The 22189-nt window shown below is 35.7% G+C and overlaps 1 long non-coding RNA gene across 2 annotated transcripts; it reads right to left on the reverse strand.

Annotated features, from left to right (window-relative positions):
* Nucleotides 1-5765: 5765 nt before the first annotated feature.
* On the reverse strand, nucleotides 5766-19182 carry LOC122237757. 2 transcript variants are annotated; one of them, XR_006216381.1, is made up of 4 exons: nucleotides 18866-19181; nucleotides 15742-15901; nucleotides 14820-14919; nucleotides 5766-5887 (listed from the first exon to the last, which is right to left on the reverse strand). It is a non-coding gene; the product is annotated as an uncharacterized LOC122237757 (long non-coding RNA). The 2 variants fall into 2 exon arrangements; XR_006216382.1 differs by having other exon boundaries at nucleotides 5784-5823; nucleotides 18866-19182.
* Nucleotides 19183-22189: the final 3007 nt, after the last annotated feature.

Genomic DNA, 22189 nt, shown 5'->3' on the forward strand with positions numbered 1-22189 from the left:
TGTTTCCCTTCTGGACTCCAAACCTGTTGAGGACAAACTCCGAGATGGACTTTCCATTTGATCGTTCAGCAAGGCTCCACACAAAGTGTTACTCATGGTAACACTGCACACGTCTGCTAAATAACTGCATAAACTAGACGGGTCACTACGATTTGCATGCAACTCCAATCGTTTTGGTAGAAGCACAGTCTTCCGACGTGTATTACATGCTCTTCAACACAGTTGTTTGCATATTAAAAGAAAATTGTTCCATAGTTAGGAAAGTGTTCCCTACTGGCTCCTCAAGAATGTGACGACAAAAAGTGACAGTTGTCTAATCCGTGTCTATCTTTCTAATCAGGCAAGTTAAATAATAGTGTTTCTTATAACTCCTCGCATACTATGTGGTTTTAAAAATCATGTACAAGGCTTACATTGACTTTTAAAGAAAAAAAAATCAGTCATGCTTATATAAAGTAGCAAAGACCAAGTGAAATGGACAAATATAAAAATGTATTGGCAAATTCAAAAGCCGGAAAAATAAAAGCAAACAATATTCGATGCTGCGGAGAATTTTATTTGATCTCTCTACCATTGCAATAAAGCATCATGGTCTTTGAAACTTCACTTTGATAAATGTAATAAAATAAAATTGAAAATAAAATGCATTGAAAAGACAAAAATACAGCAAAATACTCCCCAACACATACAGACAAGGATATCTCATCCCATGATTAAATCATTTCTAAGGAACGTGGTGAAATAACATCCGCATATATTAAAATAAGATATGTGCATCATGGGAAATACTAAAAGCTAGCAATATCATGTAATAAAAAGCTGTTGGAGATATACACACATATAATGTAAATAGAAGATTTCATGTATGTGCAGGTATATGTGTATGTTTGAATGTGTGCCTGAGTTCAAAGACAAATACTAACCACTTTCCCTACGATGTCTACTGTCATATGGAAGCCATAAACTGCCTTTAGGAAAACAGTACTGTAAGACGAGCTATTGCTTTCTCAATATATGACTTAAACAAATTATAGTAAAGGTTGGAACAAAAGCGTGGCATGTTTCTCAGTTTCTGTGGCTTGTTTAACGTCTTAAAAGTATTACATACCTTATAATTTATAATATCCCTATCAGAGAACAGAGGACAGCTAATCCCCAAAGTCACAAAGAAGAAAGAAAAAATTCTTATTCTATGCAATCACTGTCAATTATTTTGGGAGTGAAAGCGGGAAACAGAACGTCACAGAAAAAAAAAAAAAATAAGGAGCAATCAGGTTGGTCTACAAATCTTGACCGTGAGTGAGCACATTTTAATTATTCCCCTTCAAAGCAGCAGATGTTTTTATTGCCTGAGGTGCATGGAACAATTCATAGAAAGGGATGTCGCCAGCCAAAGTGTGAAAATGCAGTGTAGCAAAATCCAATTCATGCGTTACGGTTATTCTGGCTCCGGTGATGAGAATGAACGTAAGGGCAAGGATAAAAACTGATGGACCAGTTAAGAAGGTTTTGCAACCATCCCAGTAGAAGGTGGTGGCTTGGCTGAGGCACCAGCAAAGAAAGTGATGAGGAGCACTCCAATTCTGGATATACTGGAAGGTAGATCTAAGAAAATAGGCTGACGGGATACGAACTGGGTGGAGTAGGTTGGTGTGCTAAGATAAGCCAAGTATTCAGTTGTGGACATGATTTCGATATATGCAATTCGGTATGAGTGAGAACGTGGGAGAGATATCTGTGCTAAATATTTATACTAGCTGGAAGAGAAGAAAACATTAAAATTAAGATTTGGGTGGAGAGTGATCCCAAGATAGGACAAAGCCATGTGACGGGATATGCTGGACCATTTCCAAATTCATTTTCTTTCATATTTTCTTTCACCTCTGACCACATATCCAGATTATATTTCCTGGCCTTCCTTGAAGTTAGGTATGACCAGATTCTAGCTGAAGTGCTACTCCTGAACCTAAGGCAAATTAATGTTTCACGCGTGATCCTTTCCATTCCTTCACTCTCTGCCAACTTGGTAACAGACTTGCGCAATGGCTTTGGAGATCCTGTGTTAAGGATGCTTGTGGAGGACATTGCTAGTGTCCCCCATATCCAGTTTCTGCTTCTCTAATCACATAGAAGATTATTTCCAAAACCCCCTTTGCCAGTTGTAGCCAATGAGTTTAAAGTAAAAGTGACACTTTTTTATTTCTAGACTGAAAAAAATCAATCGCCAGTGGTCCACTTTCCTGACCAAGGGGGACCAATGAGATGGTGTAGCTACAGGATATTGAAGGCTTCTTCAGCCTGACCATGGAGATGGCTTGCCCTGGAGAGTTGCTCAGATTTTCAGTGGACTTTACATGAAAGATGAACCTTTGTTATCTAACACTGCCGACATTTTTGAAGTTATTCATTACCACAGCATAATCTAAGCCACCTTGAATAAAACATTCAAGGCACTCTAAGAGAGAGGAACCTTTTCAGTACACCCCAAAAGGATAATTTCTACTGTTTTGGTTGGAAATTACCTTAAATTGTACGCTTCTCAATTCTGTGGTTTTCTCTGGGGTTACGAATAAAATAGAAAATACTGTATTCTTTAAATCTATGTAAATTGTGAAAATAAGGAAAATATTTTAATAGGATCTAGATTTGGTTTGGAAACTTATGTTTAAATTTGGGCAAATTGAATTCTGGCACAAACACTAACCAGCCCGTGTTTTCACCCATTAAGCATTATGTTTATCAACAATTAGAATGAAAATGAAATGACATGAGTCACATAATGCAGTTTGCACAGTTCCTGAGATATAGATCGATCCTCATTACCTAAAAATATCTAATTTATCTTTTTTTTAAATTTTTATTTGAGAGAGATAGAAAGAGAGAAAGAGAGAGAGAATCTTAAGGAGGCTCCATGCTGGGCAGAACCACATGGGGCTTGATCCCGTGACCCGAGCCAAAATCAAGAGTCAGACGCAAAATCGACTGAGCCACCCAGGCGTCCCAATACCTAATTTATCTTAATAATACCTACTTAAGAATTGTTCTTAGTCTTTCAACGGTAAAAATGTATTCATGTTGGGAATAGAACATTTCAGAGGTAAATTACATAGAGCTTTTTCTAAATCCTATTTCTAGTATTATTTAATTTAGTTCCATGAGCCAGGTTACTAGCATAGCTATCAATGTCAATTAAAAATTGGTTAGCACTGGTTCAGAAAGTATATTCTAACAACACTAGGGAGGTGTTCTCATTTAGTGAACATGGAATACATTAGTCAGAGAGAAGATTTATGAAGTAAAATGAAATATGAGAGTCCTTATAATTCTATTCAGAATCAGAGAACTCTCACAGATGACCTCTTAAGGACCTCATTCCACATTTTTTGATTATATGAGGTTAAAGAAATCTTAGGCATAATCTAATCCTATATACTTGTTCTTAAACATGAATCAGAAAGATTAAGCAAATAACCCTCAATTTTGTTGTTGTTGTTGATGATGATAATCTCAAGTTTAGGCCAAAATTCAAGTGTTTACCCCACTCTGCCATTATTTCTAGTGTGCACATATATCTTAATTAGCTATTTGGTAGGTTAAAAATTATGGTCTTGTCTTCTTAAAAGCCATAGAGCTAAACAATATTTATTAGATCATGGGCTCCTATTTAGTTTTCAAAAATTAGTATCTATCGTAATGTTTCGACAAAAATGCAAATTAAATATTGGCTGAAAGAGATAAGCAGCAGTATTCTTCTGTGGGACAGACATGGTCCATGGCATGAAATGTACTTCAGGAGATTCTTGTGATATTTACACTTCTACCTACAGCTGCTCTACCAAACCCTGTCAAGGGAATGCCACTTTTTACAGAGAGTGACTGAGCACCGAGTAGTAGCCGATACATGTTAAAGGCTTAAACGTGGGGACCAATAAATAAAATCTTCCATTTTAAACAACGTAAGTGCTGGCGCATGATGGTTGTTTAATGGTACTTGAAGAAAGGCACATGAAGTATTTTGTTTCAATACAGCATCCTTGAAAAGGCTACCTTCCAAGTCAACGAGTGAGTTACCTAATATTCATTGTAGCTTGGAGAAAAGAAGGAACTATTGGCTTAAATATTTGAAAAGTCCACTTCCTATTAGACGTAGGTGCTCAAATGAGGCTACGGGAACTCAATGTTTCTGTTCCTTATCTCTTTTCCTTTGTGATGGTTCCGTTTTCATGCAGACTCTCCCCACATGGAAGCCAAAAGGCTATAAGAAACTCTAGACCCATCCCTTACCACATCAACAACCCGCCCACACACACCCCACAAGGGAGCCTTTCATCCTAGAAGGGAGAACGGATTCTGACCAGACCACACAACATATATCCACTATGCCACATTAGCTATTGTAATAGTGATTGTTAGTGAAGTTCTGTAGTGTCCAAATATATTCAGGCAGTGTCATAAGGCACCTAAGAGTGCTTAATTTTTCTTCTTTGCCTGATAGTCCTTAAGTGCCCATGGTTGGATAACTCTTTGTTTATTAAGTAAAAATCATTTTCTAATATCTTCCAGGAGTTTTCTGTATGCTGAAGTCTTAAGATGAGAAGATACAATATAAAAAGTACATTGGGTAAAAGAGAGATAGACTTGAAAACACATAATTACAGCACCATGACATCATTTTTACATAAAGACCCATTGGAGCTTAGGATAAAGTACACACCTGCCTAGGGAGACAAGGAAGATTTTCCAGGTGAAGTACATGGGTATCATTAAGAAGACATTGCGACAGTGTACTAAATTAAAGAAATTTTTCCAACGTTTTCTTCTTCTCTAAATATTTCATGCTCAAGCAGCCACAGTGGATTCACTGTTGCAGAGACCTGCCTCATGGTTGTTCCAGTCCTTGTTTTTGGCAAGTATGATGAGGCAGATACATATTAGAATGTGGTCCCATCAAAATCAAGGAGATCCTGGTTTATCCCTAAAAATGCAGTTGAGGCATCTGTATTCCTCCTTTGCTAAGTACGGAGAGTTGCTGCACACACGGATTCCATAGTGGAAAATCATAGTTGACAAATATCAACTTTAAATGTATCTCCTCCTGTCCTTATTTCTAGTAAAAGATGTAGCCCTGAAAAAGTTTTATTAAAATCCAATCTTATTACTTGTTCTAGTCTCTTATCTTCAGGCCATGGTAACAACCCCAGCTTCATGTATTGTACTCAAAAGTAGATGACTACTGATGATGAGTGATGTGAAACATATTTTCATGTGTCTGTTAGCCATCTGGATGTCTTCTTGGAAAAATGTCTATTCATATCCTCTGCTCATTCTTTCACTGGATTATCTGGTTTTTTGGGGTGTTGAGTTTGATAATTTCTTCCTAGATTTTGGATACTAACCCTTTATACAATATGTCGTTTTCAAATATCTTCTCCCATTCCGTAGGCTGCCTTTTAGTTTTATTGATTGCTTCCTTCACTGTGCAGAAACTTTTTATCCTGATGAGGTCCCAACAGTTCATTTTTGCTTTTGTTTCCCTTACCTCCAGAGACGTGTGTAGGAAGAAGTTGCTGCAGCTGAGGTCAAAGAGGTTGCTGCCTTTTTCTACTGTAGGATTTTGATGGTTTCCTGCCTCACCTTTAGGTCTTTCACCCATTTTGAATTTATTTTTGTGTTGGTGTAAGAAAGTGGTCTAGTTTCATTCTTCTGTATGTCACTGTCCAGTTTTCCCTGTACTATTTGCTGAAGAGACCATCTGTTTTTCCATTGGATATTCTTCCCTGCTTCAAGAGTCACATTTACCACCAACTGAGCCAGCCGGGTGCTCTGAAAAATTAGAACTTTCTATCAGTCACAGGTCACCTTCATTCAAACATCAAACATTCTGACTCTGAAAAAGAAGTAGATGATTACTTATAACTAAAAAGACCTGAATCTTATCAGCAGCACTAAAATATTTCCTTATGCTAAGTCATATTTTTTTTCCATGTCGTAACATTTCTGATTGCATTTGTGATTAGTGGCCTGTCAGTTAATTGGCAATATTTGTGGTTGTTTTTCTTTTCTTAGAGGTGAAAAAAATAATGGAAGATCTTAAATTCACAGTGTTTTAGATTTGGGAAATTATTACATATATCCCAGGAAAGCGGAAAACTATACTTGGAGGTTCTATTCTGGGTAAGGCAGTCTGTTTGCATCCAGACTCCCAACACTTATGCCCTGGACAAGTGACTTAACTTCTCTGTGCCTTATGTTCTTCATCAATAAGAGGGTAAATAATAGTACTAATTTCAAAAGGTGTTATGAGATTTAAAAAAAAAAAAAGAGTTAACCCTTGTAAAACCTTTTAATCAATATCTGGCATGTAGAAAGCATTTCCAGTTAATATTAACTATTATCATAGCCCTGTTTTTTTTTTTTTCTCCCTTGGGTTTACAGGGGTTTTGTTTTGTTTTGTTTTGTTTTGTTTTGTTTTTTAATTTAAGTCCAAGTTAGTTAACATGTAGTGTAATAATTATTTCAGGAGTAGAATTTAGTGATTCCTCACTTACATGTAACACCCAGTGCTCATCCTAACAAGTGTCCTCCTTAGTGGCCATCACCCATTTAGCCCATCACATCACCCAACACCCCTCCAGGAACCCTCAGTTTGTTCTCTGTATTTAAGAGTCTCTTACAGCTCTGGTTTATAGTACATTCTTCAAAACCTCCATGCCTAACCTTTAAATAATGTTTTCTTTCTACTGCTTCACAATGGCATTAAAGTTTATGCCCCCAGGGTTCAGAGTCAAAGTAACTTAGAATATGGAATTTGAATTGCAAAATGGTCCCACTGGCATATTCAATACGTAGGCACCAGCCACAGGTGGCTATCTACATCTAAATTAATTAAAAGTAAGTAAAATTAAAAACTTAGTTTCTATGTCACACTAGCTATTTTCCAAGAGCTCAATAGCCACATGTGTATAATGGCTACCATATGGCACAGCACAGATGTAGGACATTTCTATCACCACAGAAAGTTCTATTGGACATTGCTAGTCTATATTCTCCTAAGCTAGCTCCCTACTAATGAGAGTTCTCATTTTTGTGTCTGTTATAAATTTAATAATGATGTGGTGTCTTTATACTGAGGAGACACCAAATCATCATAATTTTTAAAAACTTCTAGTTTGTAGTAAGGGCTATTATTTTGTAATATTCAATCTTCCTCTTCACTCTAGATACCAACAGTTGATACTCATAATAAACCTAGCTAGGCTAGGTATGCCATCTGTGACCTCAATGTAGAATAAAGATGGTCTGGTCAAGATGGGCTGGGAGTATTGGCATTGGCCATGAGGCTCTGTGTTGTGATAAAACACGTTTCAATTTTCCTTTGTGTCCATACGGCATAAGAATAGTTTGTAGACAATGCTCTCATATTTATCCTAAAGAAACTTAGGATCATATTTTCTTTAATAATTTTAAAGAATACCTATTAAGCTTGTATCAGGAAGAAAAAACTTCTACTCAGTTGTAGGTGGGAATGTCAACAGTGTATGATATAGTTCTTGAACTCAAATGACTTGGTCTACATGGGTTATAAAAAGAACACAATGAAAAACTATAAAAGTTAGGATATTATACTTTTAAATAAGATTAAAGAAACATAATGGAGGTTCAAATGAGGAGAATATATCAGAAAATTTTCAACTTGATCTTTAAACTTTCCTAAAAACCATTTTAAGTATATTTTACCCTCTGGCTTCTTCTTTTCCTATCGCTGACCTGCTTTTTCAAGTCACAAACCGATGAAAAGTCCAATTGCCAGCATTTTCCACACAGCATAATTAAACCACACATAAGGTAAGTTTCAATATGTCTCAAACAGTATCTCTTTACCAAAGTTCACTTTTTTTTTTCATAATTCACACTACCTTAAAAAGCTTATTTTGTGGGACGTAGGTGAGCTCATTGGAGAAAACGTCATAAAGATTTTGTGGCAGTAAGTCATGTAATATTATCAGTCATTAAAAAAAATATCAGATTTCAAGCCTGATGCTTATAACCATCATCCTGTGAAATTCAACACCTTAGCAATCATTAACGGTTTTAGTTTTTAAGAATAAAATAAGAATCCTTACAGTTTCTAATTTAAAAGCTTTAACAGTTTGATTTGCCTAAAACTACGATTTACAAAATGCAGCGCAAATGTCATGAAATCTGCCTTCATTCTCACAAAGCGATACATGAAGTAATGAAATACAGCACAACTTTCTTTAATGGATTAGTTGAACTCAAACAGTTGCTTTGTTAGAAGATTGCTTGTTATCATTTACTCTGGCATTGGATAGTAAACAAAGCCAAGGAAATACAATGCACTCAATTATTTTGCTGGGCTGTGTTCCTTGAATGGGTGAGGGAGAGAAGAATCTCTTTCTTATGTTCACCTCCCTGTCAATGTAAGAAATATTTTAGTGAGACATGCTTTTACCTCGTCCTGTTCCCATGGAGAGAAAGAATATCCACTTCTCAGGCGAAGAGAAAGAAGGGAAAACTACTTTCTACCTCCTTGTCTCCGCTCCTATTTGTGGGTTAAGTTGGAAAAAGAAATAGAGAAGGCTCAGCAACTTTCTTTCTTGCAGAGAAGACTGGCTTATCCTTGACATGTAGAGATTTTCCTCTCTCCGCCAGGTTAAAAAGGCCTCTCTCTTTGAGGAAGGCCCAATGACGCCCAAATCTGCCTATGTCTAGAGAAATAAGCTCAATTAATTTTTTTTTTCAATTTATCCTTATAAGTCCTAAAACTGATCCCCTGAGTCTCATGTGATTGATAATTCTTTCTCCGAATGATATAAAACTCCGGGGAACAGAAGGTGATTGGACAGTCCTTCTCAAGACCCACCTTGCCAATGGTTTAATACCTAGATCATCTTTTCGGCCAAGAATTCAACTTTGGGAGATGTTACAAAGAGATGTGTTTTGAGAGGACATTCTTTCCCTTCATGAAGAGGAAATCACCTGGTTCTCTCTTATGTTTGTTTTGTTTTTCCAAAAGTCAGTTATATCGTCCCTAATCCAAAACTATATTGCTATCCTTCCTCTTTGTCATCAACATCCCAAGTTCTAGACAGGAGTAATGTAAAATCTTTGGTGCAGGAATGATCCCATCAACGTTAGAAGAGTATTGCTGACAATTGAGTTTCCTATCTTGACTAAATCGTGACTCTTCTTTAAATTTATTCCTCAAAGTTTCTGAATATCTTGCCTGTTCTCTCTGTTCTGTCCAGTAACTGTATTTTAGCCATTGATTTCCATCTATCCATGACCTAGTGTGTCTGACACTTGATATCAACAGCAGCCTGTCATTTCATCCTGCAAGAATCATTCTATCTATCCTCCTATGAGTAGACAGGATAGAGGTTGAGCTCTATTTTGCCAATAATACCACCCTCCCTCTGGACCAATTGGCAAATTCCCAAACTCTTTTCATCTCCAGCCCTGTATAAGCAACCTTAGAATTTCCAAACCCTGCCTAATAGAGCCCAAATTCTTCCAGTACATTCATGTCATGCCTTCCAACTTGTATAATAAAATCTCCTCACTTATTTTTCATGGGACAATGAACTTAAAGTCCAAGAATGAATCTCAAATAATACCCAGATGCTGGAGTCTTAGGGTCTTGCTTCTAATTCCAATTCTACCATTAACTACATCCATGACTTTAGACAATAAACCTAATCTCTTTGCAGCTCAGTTTTTTAACCTATAAAATGGGAACACAACCATCATCCACTACATAACGTTATTCTGAGGATTAGCTGAGATAACATTTTATATGCTGTCGAATACAGCATACATCCAGTGAATATTTGTTCTTAATACCAAACTTTTCTTGGATCAGTTTTTATTTGCATAGCTAAAACAGTTTAAATGACTACAATTCAATGTTTTTTATGTTATCTACAGACAAGTGAAGAATAATATAACAAATATCCTTTTTCGCATCACCCAGAATTTTAATATATAAAAACAGCATACTCTCTGTGTGTTTTTATTGTTAATATAAATGTTATCCTAAACATTATTGTTAAGGTTACTTTTCTCACTCAGAATTATCGCTTGAGATCTACTTTTGCTATAATTCATTCATTTTAATTTTATGTATTATTTTCTCATATGAACACACTATAGTTCACCTGTAACCCTGTGAATAATTTATAATTTTTTTCACCTTGAAAAATAAGGTGCAGCAATAAACATGCTCAGCCATGTTTCACTGTAAAAACGTGCAAGAAATTCTTACGGACGTATAAGCAGTTAAATTACTTTTCCATACATCCCATACGTTATCAACTTTACTACATTAGTCAACTGCTTTTGAAATGAATTATCAATTTAGTCTTCTATGTCAAGTGAATGAGGAGTCAACTTTACCTGATGTTAGCCAAATTTGGTATCTTCAAGCATTTTAATTTTTACCAGTCGAACGGGAAAAAATGGTATCTATTCTTATCTATGATTACTAGTGTGTTTAAGTATCTGTCACATGTTTAACAGATTCAAGATTCCTCTTATATTAACTACCTGTTATAACTTCTTGTAAAGAGCTTTTTCCTTTTCCTCATTTAGTACTAATGCCATTTTTATCATACACTAAGTCCTCATATATGTGTAAGTTTCATTCTGAGGTCATATTCTTATCCATTAATATCTTTACCCCTGAAGCAATATGATAACATTTTAATTACTTTTATAATAAATCAGTATATTGTAAGACGGGTTTTCTCCTCATTTTTATTCATTAGGATAGCTTGGTTATTCTTGAATAATTTATTTTTCAGCATTTATATGAGGATTATCTAGTCCACTCTCACTAAAAACCCTATTACAATTTTTGTTGGAATTGCAATGACTGCGTAGATTAATTTGGAGAGAACGAACTTTAAAAATTATTTTTATAAAATATACAGTGTACACATGTACAAAATGTTTTAAAACCATACTGAGTTGGGATGACAGTCTTCAATTTCTACTTTCCAGGAAACCCTTATCCAGAGTTTTTAAGTAAGCGAATTATTTGTGTGTGTCCCATTCTGAGATTGTCACATGCCATTTGTGCTGTGTGTCTCCTTCATGTTTCAAAGTTGAGATTCTATTTTCATTAGTGCAATTGCTCAAACCCTGGCCTTAAATTTTGAATCTGTTGTCACCCTCCTCCTTTCCCAATCATCCCCCCATTTCTCCATTGTGATAGATTGTTTTGCAAAGATGGTTGCGAGAATGTCTCTGATTCCTAGATGCATCCTTTGCAGTGTGACTTTGCCACTCACGAAGAAAAAAAAGAAAAGAAAAACACTAGGAATCTATTTCTCCACTCTGAATCTATCCCAGCTTTATTATACTGGTTTTGATAAGAAGTGACGTACATTTTGCATTACAATTCTCTCAGAATATTTGACTAAGGTCAGGAAAAACAAGAACTACCCAGCTAAGCACTGTTTAAATTACCAGCCTGCAGAATTATGAGATGACAAATCATAGTGGACTTAGGTCATAAATTCACCCACATTCCCTCAAACTTAACTAATAATAAGGCGGTGTGTACTATTTTGCACCCTTCTCAATGTTCTTACAATCATGTATGCATAATAGTTGGGCTATTAATTTTTGTGGTGTTTTACAAAAATGCAACACTATGTTTTACACCTTTAGGTCTTGTTTTTGATGTTCCCAGTATTGTACGTTGTAGAAATCTTTCCCAATTGTCTTATAGATCAAATTCTTTCTTTTAGTAATTGTTGCATACAATTTCATGGTATGGATTGTCACAGGCTTTACATTCTCTTACTAATGGAGATTCACTGTTGTCAGTTATGACTATTATACTATGAGTATTTTAGTTAATCTGCCCTTATTGGCTGGTACACTTATTTCAAAAAGATGGATTCTAAAACAATGGTTTAGCATCGAATTCCTATAGGCCAAAGCTCATTTCTCAAATCTCTTTTCCTTATTGTTTAAGACATCTTTACTCTGAAGTCTCCATTTTAGTTTGTTACACAGTTTGGTGATATCTTCAGATTAGGTTTATAAGTGACATATTCTCTGATTTCTTACAAAGTCGTATTTTTCTCTCCATGACAAGTGAGTAGTGCCTTGCCTGTCAATGGGACTTAGGGTTATATTCCTTTCATCTAGTTGATCTGCAGATTTCATTCCACGGTTTCCCACCTTGATGTGTTACAGTTGAGAACTTGAGGTCCGGCGATAGCCTCTCCCTTCCTCTTCCTTTGCTCTGCTCATTACATCTGGAAGCATGCCAGAGTTGGTTGTGTTTGCTTGTTTGTTTGTTTTAGTCTTCCAACTCCAAAATAGGATGTATTTCTGCATTTATTTTTGTCTTCTTTATTTTTTCCCAGAAATGCTTTTATTTTTCAGTGCAGTCGTCTTGTACATATTTTCTTACTTTCAGTCTTAAATATTTTATAGTTGTTGGCATTATTTGAAGTGCATTTTTAAAAATTTAATTCCCCAAATGTGTGCTACTGATATATATTAATACAACAGATTTTTGTTTACCAACCTTGTACTTTTTGGCCTTGTTATATTTACTTATTAATTCCAGTAGCCAGTCAGTTCACAGGGATTTGCTGTATAAACTAATAGATGTCAATAGGGAGAGTTTTTACTTCTTTCTTGCCTATCTTATGAATTGTATTTTATTTGCCTTATTGTGATAGCACCCCACTTTAGTTTGCTCAAGAGTTTTTAATGAAAACTGATGTTAAATTTTGTCAGGAACTTTTTTCTGCATTTATTAAAAATATTGTAAGTTCTGGGGCACCTGGGTGACGCAGTATGTTAAGCGTCTGACTTTGGCTCAGGTCACGATCTCACGGTTTGTGAGTTCGAGCCCCACGTCGGGCTCTGTGCTGACCACTCAGAGCCTGGAGCCTGCTTCGGATTCTGTGTCTCCCTCTCTGTCTGCCCCTCCCCCACTCACACTCTGCCTCCTCTCTCTCAAAAATAAATAAATGTTTAAAAAATTTAAACAATATATTCTAAGTTCTAACATTTTCATTATCATAATATGGGAAAAGACATTAATTGATTTTCAACCTGGCATTACTGATATAATCCCTACTTTAGCACAATGTTTACCTTTTTCTCATCTTGTTGGAGTTTATTTGTTAATGTTTTGTTAATGCCCTTGAATCTATGTTCATGAGAGATAATGGTGTCTAATTTTCTATTTTCGTTATCTTTGTTAGAACTTAGTATTAGGGTCATGCTGGCTTCATGAATGATTTGTGCAGCGTTTTTCCTCTGTTTTCTGAAAAATTTGTATAAATTTGGCATTCATTATTCCTTGATATTTGAGTAAACACATGTGTGACACCATCGAGGCTTGGAATTTTTGAGTTTTTTTTTGATAACAAGTCCAATTTGTTTAATAGATACAAGGCTATTTAAGTTTTCTGTTTCTTTTTTTTGTCAATTGTTGTTATTTCACACGTCATTAGCCTTTTCATCCAAATCGCAAGTTTGATTTCATCGAGTTGTTCATAATATTCTCTTCTTGTCCCTTCACTGCCCGTAGGATCTGTACTAAGAAACATTCATGCATTTGCTGCCAGCCACAATTTTTGATATATTTTATTTTTATTGTCATTCAGTTCAAACTGTTTCCTTATTTTATTTGGGCCATGACCCAGTCATAATATATTGTTTTATCTCCAGAAAGTTGGAGCTTTTCTAGAAATTTTATTGTTATTAACACCTAATATAATTTCATTGTGGTCAGAGAACACACTTTATGTAATTTTGATTCTTTTATACTTATTGAGACATGTTTGATCATCCAGCAGAGGGTCTATTTTGGTGAATATTCCATGTGCAACTAAAAGAATTTGTATTCTGAAGTTAATTTATGCAGTTAACTTAATATTTCATAAATGTCAATTAGATTAAGGTGGCAAGGAGTGTTCAGATTCCATTTTTTAAATTGGTTTTGTGTCTAATTTCCTATTAAATGCTCAGAAAATGTGTAAACATGTCCGTTTATAATGGTGGCATTGTCTAATTTTGTTTTTAATTCTGTCAAATTTTGCTTTATGTTACTTGAGGTTTTATTATCAGATGTATAAACATTTACAGTATTTGTAGTTTCCTGGTGAGTTTCCCCCTTTACTATAATGTAATATCCTCCACTGTCTCTTTAGGTGTTTAGGGTTTATTTTGTCACATTAGCATAGCCAGTCTAGCCATTTTACTATTTGCAAAAGGTTGGTTTGTATTTCTTTCCAGGCATTTACTTTCAACTCATCTGTGTCTGTATCTGTTAAGTACGTCTCTTATAGGCAACATATATTTGGTTCACATTTTATATTAATTTGTTGTGCTAATCTCCACCTTTTAGAATGCTTAGACCATTAGTATTTTACCCAATTAATTAATTGATTACTTAGGTTACCATGTAAGTTTTTGTCTTTTTTGGATTTTTTTTCCCGTTTTCCACATTTCCGATTTTCTCTGAAATTATTTGAATGTATTCAGTGTCCTATTTTAATGTATCCATTGGCTTCTAGATTATTTGGCTATATTTTAGGGGAGAGGAGAGACAGAGAGAATACTCCAGGGATTACAATATACAAATCTAGCATGCTTATATTTTATATTATGCCAACTCATATAAAGTGTACTAACTTTGCAGTCTCTCCTTAGGTTAGAGTTTTCATATGTATGGTTCACACATATACTGAAAATCCTGACACACAATAATATACTTTTTGCCTTAAACAGTCATACATATTATAACAAATTAAGAGGAAAATTACCATTTCAGATGATCTGCATTCATTTCCAAGGATCCAAGTGTCTACCTGGTATAATCTCCCTTTAGTATTTACGTTCACCTATGACGTTTCCTTACTTCTCCTGAATTGAAAATGTGAGAAAGAGTATGTCAGTAACTTTCAATCTGAATATCTGATATTATGAATGAAGTTGAAAAAAAATGAAGTTGAACACATCTTCATGTGTTTTATACTGGATATATTTATCACCCTTCATTGTTTTTTTTTTCTTTTTTCAGTTTTTCCTATGAATGTTTTCATATTTATTTTTGTATATGAATTTTAGAATAATTTGTTCTGGAAAAGTTCTAGAAAATAATGGTTGGTAAAATTTAGTGCTATGGCATTAAATTTACAAATTAAATTAGGGAGCATGTACGTATTTATGATATTTTGCCATTCTATCTAAGACAAGAACTGTATTTGTTCAAATACTCTGTGCCTTGTTTCAAATATTTTTCATAAAATGTTATTTAATATTTCTTGTTAAACATTCCTTAGCATTTTGTCTTTTAAATTTCTATTGTAAATAAAGTTTTGTCTTTATATCTTCTATCTGGCTATTGTTTATAAATATGAAGCCTATTGTTTGCTTCAACTTTTATTATGAAATAATTTTGGACTTAGGTAAAAATTTCAGAAATTGTACAAAAAATCATTTAATGTCTTTCACACAGAACCCCGTATGTTCTATCATATTTGTTTTACCATTTCTTACATATATGCATGCATCTGTTTACTTATAGACAGATATAGGTAATCGTTTCTTAGATGAGAGCAGGTTACCAAGCTTCCTTACCTATAAATACAGTATGTATTATATATGTATTTACTAAAAAAACAAAAACTAAAAGGTTATTCATTTATAACCACAGTAACAAAATTTGGAACTGAATACTGATACCGTTATATTATCCAATCCAAGGGTGTTCAAACTCTGTCAGTTGCCTCACTACTCTTATTTGTAGTAAAATATATTGCTTCATTCTGGTTCATAGTCCATTCCAGGGTCATGGGTTCACTTAACTATCATTTTCCATAGTGTTCTCCAATCTAGAAAGAATCTTAATCATAAGATATAAATAAAAAGTTTAGAATTGCCAATTCATACACTGAAAAGGAAATATACTTACTAGATTGCAATATTTAGTTGGAGTTCCTTTTGTCTTTAGCATGAAGATATATATTCAAAATATTGTATTCAAAAGTTTCTTGGATTCCTTCTCTTACATATCACTCAGCATGATTATGTAATACATTTGAAATTGTGTTCCATTTTCCCCCATATTTATTATTTTTCATATGTAAAACAACATGATTCTATTGTATGATTAGTATATTTTCCTTAGAAGTGTGAAATTTTGAAGCTGTGACTTCCACATGGCTACCTTTTTTTTGGGAGGGGGATTTCATCTTGCCTCTGTCATTAATGCCAAACAGCTTGATTTTCCTTGTTTATCACAATGGATGCATGTCTGCATTGCATTTTGGACGTGAATTACCTACTACTCAAGATTCACACCTTCTGCCAATACACTGAAATCCTTTACCGAATTATTCTCCCACCGTTTTATTCAGGATTATGATATTTAGAATTATGGCAGCAGATATACCTCCTTGGTAAATTTCATGTTCAAGATAGGAAACTTTCATTGTAGGCAATAAAATGTCATTACCGAAAGTTACTATCTAGCTTGCAGGACAGCTACTCGGGGCTAGATTACAATATATCTTCAGGGATTGATTGCGTATTTTTGAATTTTCATTTTTCCTCAAGGTTGAGCATTTTTAAAAAGTTGTAATTACTCAACTTAAATTTATAATGTTCCAAAGCCCATGCAACGAATAACTAACAAGAAGGTAATACTCCGCAGGAAGTCTGATTTGGAGGTGATCTCCTCAATGAAGGTCGTTATCATGTAAACTGCATGATGTCCAGTGATCACACTTTGTGTGTGCTCATCCTGTATGCTTTTGTCAGTCAACCCATTTTACTGGAAGGCTCAGTATGTTTCAGGAAAAAAAGTAACATATCACTGAGCCTTTCAATTATCTTATGAAAGTATTTATTAAATGTCTCATATATGTGTACTAAGAGACACAAAATAGGACATCGTCTACACCGTTTGTTTTCCAGTAGGGAAAACGATGTCTGAAATACAACATTTGTAGAAGTGAATAAAACTGCGGAAACGTTGAGTTCTGTCCATATGGCAGATTAAAGTACCGGGCAGACTTCCAAGTCAAGCATGGAAATTTAGGATGAAATGTAACCAGTCTCCTTTCGAGTGGTAAGCCTACCTAGCCAGAAAGGATGGGGACATTTCCTGGGGTCAGAAACAAAAAGCAAACTAAGAGCCAGTGTGATTTTAGCTGACGCTACAGTTACCCTGGCCTGGGAGGGCAGGGCCACACCCGGTTTCTGTCATCCGTGGGCCAAAATCTTAAAGCTTACATGCAAAGATGAATCCATGCCTGTGTGGAATGGGCAAGTAGATGAGACCTACAGACTGGCCCATTTGAAGGGCTGCATCCTTGGAGAAAGATTGGAGAACTCCAGAAAAACCCACCTTCTGGCGACAGAGGGATAATAAAGAATTTGGGATAGGGTATGTGCCATAAAGATAAGGAAGAAGCGCATCTAGTTTGGTATGGGCTCTGAGTGAACCAAAATTGTCCTCTGAGTTGATAGCTGTAGCTCTGTACCTCACATAGGTTTAGGGTTTGAATTTATACTACTTCACTCTTCCGGGAACAATATTGTATGATGGTTTGCGCTATATTCTTACTATATTTGAAATCTCTGGCGTGTCCTCAATTATCATAATTTCAAATTTCTAATGTTCCCTTGTGCTATATAATTTTCTTGATCATTTTGGATAAAGGTTTGTCCATTTAAGTTCTCTTTAAAAATAAGTTTGTTTTGGTTTATACTCTATTACATCTGTGCTTTATCTTTTATAGTTAATGCTAAAATATACTTTTCTCCCTTATGTACTTTCTCAGTTGAATGTTCTTATTTTTTTACATTTTCAAAAGAATATATCCCTGAGATGAAGTTTTTATTTATATTGTTTGAGTTTTCATAATTCTTTTTTTATACCTTATATAGGACATGGAAAATATGAGACAAACCTCAAGAAAATAAGTTGACTAATTCTAAAAGTATAAAGTCTGAATAATGGGATAAGAGAGAAGAAGAGAACAGAAAAAAAAGCAGAGGGGAGGACAATTTAAAAATCAACACAAAGGGCCGCCTGGTTGGCTCAGTTGGTTAAGCATCTGACTTTGGCTCAGGTCATGATCTGATAGTTCATGAGTTTGAGCCCCACTTTGGGCTCTGTGCTGACAGTTCAGAGCCTGGAGCCTGCTTCAGATTTGTGTCTCCCTCTCTCTGTCCCTCTCCCGCTCATGCTCTGTGTCTCTTTCTCTCTCAAAAAAAAAAAAAAAAGTAATAAACATTAAACACACGCACACACACACACACACACACAAATTATATCCCCAAATTAAAAGACATGACTTCCAGATTGAAACTGCTACTTGTCCAGCAAAAATAATCTTTAACATTCTCAAAGTGTTAGAACCTGGAATTTTAGAAAATGGAGTTTACAGAGAAAGACCTAAAGCTTCCAGAAAGACGAAAAAGAGAGAGAGAGAGAGAGAGAGAGAGAGAGACGAAAAGAGAGAAAGAGGAAGGAAGAAAGGAAAGAAGGAAGGAACGAAGGAACGAAGGAACGAAGGAATGAAGGAAAGAAGGAAGAAACAAAATTTGGTCACATACAAAGCATGAGAATAAGGGTAGTATCTGGTTTTGTACTGTAACAATAGAAGTTAAAAGAATATACACATACTTTCCAAGTTCCATAAAGAAATGAATGAAAATCTGGTACTCTGTATGCCCAGACAATGTATCTGTCAAGTGTAAAAGTAGAAGGAGGACATTTTTTAGACATTGGTGTTGTGTAAGAGTTAACTTAGCCTAATTGATATTGTTATCTCCAGGAGGACCAGCTTGAGAAACTGACCTTTGGGAAGATTTCTGGAAACCTGGCCCGTAGAATTTGCCAGACTCTGCACTGATAAGTAGTTTTATGTGACTGGAAGACTGAATTCTGCTATATTAGTCTCCTAGATTGCTTGTGCAAACAATGTAAGTTATGATTCATGAACACTCACTTTACTTCTCGGAGTTTGGAATTTTAGTAACAGTGATTGGTTGCTCAGGCAACAAGTGCCTACATGACAAGTCTTCGGCAAAATCCCCACACTCTGAGTTTTAAGAAGACTTCCTGAGGCAGAAACCTTGGATATATTTTTCTCATTTCTTCTGCTAAAGAAAGAACAATGTTCTGTCCGGGACCTCCCTTCCCGTCATCCCATGATGGGGACCTTTGGAAGGTCTGGACTCCTCTCCAGACTCTTCCTGATGCCTCTCTGTTCTGTCCCGTGCTGATCCTGCTGTTCACTGTAATAACCCATAACTGTGATCAAAACTACCTCTCAATCCTGTGAGTCCTTTTAAAGAAATACCAAAAGCCTAAGTGGGTGGGTACTTCCTCGCCCAAACACATGGTCTTAAAAATTAACATCCATACATCCTTGGTCAGGAATTTCCCAAGAGATGTGCTCCACCAAAACAGGTCGTTTTACCAACAAAGCGGAAGGACCCGGATCCAGAAAGTATTTACTACACAGTAGAGGCAAATAAAATGCCCGCAGTGATGGTAAATGTAAGAATATGAAAACTACAAATTAAGCCTAGGATAAAACAAGCCCACGTTAAGGAAGAACACAGAGGGGCTCATTGATAGATCCCTGGATGCAGTTGAACAAACTGAGAATGAAATTGCACTTGATTTATAAAGTTTGACTAGGACTTAAGGATAAGAAAATGACTTTTCAATTAAACGAATAAAAATAATTAACTGAAAGGAAATAAAATCACATGTCTCAGAAATGAATACCATTTAGATATCCATGATGATGCAGACTGTGAATAATGATATAACCAAAATTCTGATGCAATAAATTTAGGAGGGGGGTTGGATTTTCACATGAGACATGTGTGCACATGCACGGGTATGAGAAGTGTTATTAGGGTTAAAGCTTTTTCATTAAGGGTGTAATAAGTAATAAATAATTTTAGCAGGAATATAAAAATGCCTTGAAGAAATATTAGAAAACTGGAAGTGAATACTAGAAATAAAAACTAAAAGTATGGCTGCCTTTGTGGAGCAGGAATTAGGCTTGGGAGTACGTGCAGAACCACAAATTCTTTTTTATTGGAGACTTTGCAAAATTATTTAACCCTTTAAAGTACATACACAATTTGAAAACGAGAATTGTATATATGTTTTTTTAAAACCTTTTAAAGTTTATTTATTTTTGAGAAAGAGAGAATCAGAGCGTGGGGGCGGGGCACAGAGAGAGAGGGAGATACAGAGTCTGAAGCAGGTTCCAGGCTCTCAGCTGTCAGCACAGAGCCCGATGTGGGGCTCAAACCCACAGACCACGAGATCATGACCTGAGCAGAAGTTGGGGCTTAAGTGACTGAGCCACCCAGGCACCTTGAGAATATTTTTTATTCTTTTAAAAAATATATATCACTAACAAAATGACTTGGATATATATTCTATATTCAGGAAAAATTTTGACTAAAACTAAATCTGGATGCTTCAGCATCATTGTTTAGATCCCTGGAAAATGATTTTTTGATTAAAAACATAAATGAAGGTATTAAAAATAAAGTTCTGCGTTTCTCTCTTGCACACAAACACACACACGTGCGCTCAAATTGTCTAATAAAACCGTGGATCGGCCACCCAAGACTGAAAACAAATAATGAAAAGATTCAAACGCTTGAGGCAACTTTTTTTTCTTTAATTTGAATTACTGCTTGTAAAGACTAAGCTTATCAGGGGATTGCTGAAATGAAATATGTCCAATTGTCTTCTCTATTCATATTTTATGTAGTCTCTTTATGAGGCAGAAATTGTTACAGTCCTTCCTCCACTATAAGTTATATGTGTGTGTGTGCTTACACACACACACACACACACACACACACACACACACTCAATCTCATCTAAATGCACCTACACCTTCCCATACCCATCGGCATTAATACTTCCATCCTTCAAATGGATCCGCTAAAACCTGATGCCTCCAGTCATGTTCATTCTCTTTCTCGCTCCACTGATTCTTAACCCTGAATCCACAACAGGAAGTACAAAAATGTGTTTTATTAGTGCTACCTCTCCATCAGTCTAAAGTTAAATCAATACCTTTCCCTTCCCAACCTGTCTAATTCAAAGAATAACGTATATTCACTGACTACATGAAGATATGAATAAGCAGAGTAGAAGGGGGAAGTATGTAATCAAGAATGCTGACTTTCCTTCATAGACAATAGGTATTCTAGTAAGCGTAGACTTGCATTTAAGAAAATTACTGGACAGCATGTGGAGGAAGGTTGGATGGGGCAGGACTGCAGGCAGGAGCAGTGTTCTAAGCATAGGGGAGTAATTCAGGGATGAGCATTGGGAGCAGGGATGAAAAAGAATAAAGATCTGAGAGATGGGTATTAGGAAGCAGTGACAGTATTCGCTCAGGTTTTTAGTTAATAAAAATATCTTGCTCATTGTATTACTGTGAAGATTAAAGAGAATCATATATCGAAAGCATTTTGTAGAAGGGCAATAAAAATTACTCTTGGGGCGCCTGGGTGGCTCAGTCGGTTAAGCGGCCGACTTCGGCTCAGGTCACGATCTCACGGTCCGTGAGTTCGAGCCCCGCGTCGGGCTCTGTGCTGACAGCTCAGAGCCTGGAGCCTGTTTCGGATTCTGTGTCTCCCTCTCTCTGACCCTCCCCTGTTCATGCTCTGTCTCTCCCTGTCTCAAAAATAAATAAAAATGTTAAAAAAAATTTTTTTTAAATAAAATAAAAATTACTCTTAGTGCCGTTTAAGTAGGTATCTATATTATCGAATACGAATAATACTTAAAAGTATGTTAATTTTCGAGTTAGAAAGCTTTTATCATCAACGCAGTGATAAAAATACAGATTAAAAACTGTGTGGGACTCCGTCCCTTATTATGAGCTAAATGACCCACAGTTATTTGAATAACACACAGACCAGGCGTGGTTCCTGAACGCTTAGCGTTGAAAACTCCCCATTTCCCTCCGCTTAATGAACTGTCCAAGAGGCACAAAGAGCACTGGGTTTGGAAACTGAAGGAGCCTGAGCCTTTGCTATATCCCGGGATCCCTATTTGATGAGAAGAAATACAGCTAAGCTATCTGAAAGTTAATTTTCTAAACGCCCAAAAAGGAATAAGAATCCTACATCC

This window comes from Panthera tigris, chromosome B1, assembly GCF_018350195.1.
Source record: "Panthera tigris isolate Pti1 chromosome B1, P.tigris_Pti1_mat1.1, whole genome shotgun sequence".
In the NCBI taxonomy this organism is placed as follows: Eukaryota; Metazoa; Chordata; class Mammalia; order Carnivora; family Felidae; genus Panthera; species Panthera tigris.